Consider the following 1,662-nt stretch of genomic DNA (forward strand, 5'->3'; position numbering starts at 1 on the left):
GGGGGGGGGGGGGGGGGGGGGGGGGGGGGGGGGGACACGTGGGATCTACCACCCCTGGATCATGTGATGAAATAGGAAATCATACATAAAAATATGTTATCTTTAAAGGATAAAAAAAAATTGGTTATAACTTCTTCATTCATAACTTTGTTTACAATAATATTTTTCGTTTGACTTTTTAATCCCCTCAATGGATAAGGTTGCAATTTTATATATATATTCATCTGATTTTTTTCTTTTTTTTTTTGGACCGAGTTCCCTATTCAAGGGAACATTGTCCTTATTTCTTTCAATTCAATTAAGTAATTAATGATGTAGGTTAACAACAGAGCATATAGGATCCATGAATGCTTAACATAACCATTGACCCAACTTCAAACATTATGGGACACTATTTCAAGTGACCTTTCTACTTCTATTATAATTTTACTTCACTTCCATCCTTCTTTTGTTTGATGGGGTCTCCATACTCTTTTGATTGATGACCCTCTTCTCACACAAAAATTGGAAGAGTGGCCATATGAAAAGGACTTCATTATTTGAACCTACAAAGAAGGAAGTGTTTAATTATATTAACTAAATTTGCAAATCTTGATCCACTAGATGTGGAGCCTTCTGCAACCAATCTAAGTTGGGTATAGCTAATCCAAGTTCTTTTGACTCCTAAACCTTCTTTATCACCTTGATGCTGATATGGGTTTTTCTAAAGAGTATAGTATTAGATTTGGATCATCTTGTGGCAATAATTGAGGTGATAACACTGGATCCTCGTCTACCTAATCAATATTTTATATGTATTTTTTGGGTTATTGATCAGGAAAGAAGTATATTATAAGATAAAGGATGTATAAAATCGTCGAAGCATATCTGATCGGAAAAAAACAAATTAATTTCATAGTCCATCTTCGGCATAACTATCAGCAGAAACCTTGAACCAGACAGAACGAAAATAAACTATAATTGACATAAAGGCATCCAAATAAAAACAAAACCTCATACAGTCATACTTTTCAAAAATATAAAATGGGATTGAATTTCCCTATCTGATAATCTGATTATAGTGTATGCTAGCTCCCACTCACTCTCTCTTTCTCTCTCCTCTCACAATAGAGGGCATATATGTCATTTCATACAAGAGAAAAAAGAGATAGACACAAGTAAGGGTGTCAATTTGTAATCGAAATCGAATACCAAATCCGAGTGGAATTAACCGAATCGAATCAATTAGGTTCAAATTAGATTTGAGTATATGAGTATTCATGTCGGTTCAGTTCAGTTACGGTTTAGGGTATGAGAATCGTCGGTTCAAATCAAACTGAACTGAATTGGTATTGGTTTGAGTATATGAGTATTCATCTTTTTTTTTTTTTTTGGTGGCAAGTATTTTTTGCAATTTGTTTCACATATTCACATGCTCTTAGAGCCCGTTTGGTATCGTTTATGTTCCAGAAACGTCGTTTCGTGTCAAAAACGAAAATTTCAGTTTCTGTGTCAAAATGCAGTTTTTAAACGAAAAAATGGTGTTTCAAAATTTCAGATTTTTTTTGGGAATTATTTATTTATTATTATTATTATTTTTGGGTAAATTGGAACGAAACTGGGAAGACGGAACTCCATTTTGGAGTTCCGTCCAATATTGTTTTTTTCAGTTTTTTTTTTTTT

This window comes from Macadamia integrifolia, chromosome 5 (assembly GCF_013358625.1).
Source record: "Macadamia integrifolia cultivar HAES 741 chromosome 5, SCU_Mint_v3, whole genome shotgun sequence".
In the NCBI taxonomy this organism is placed as follows: Eukaryota; Viridiplantae; Streptophyta; class Magnoliopsida; order Proteales; family Proteaceae; genus Macadamia; species Macadamia integrifolia.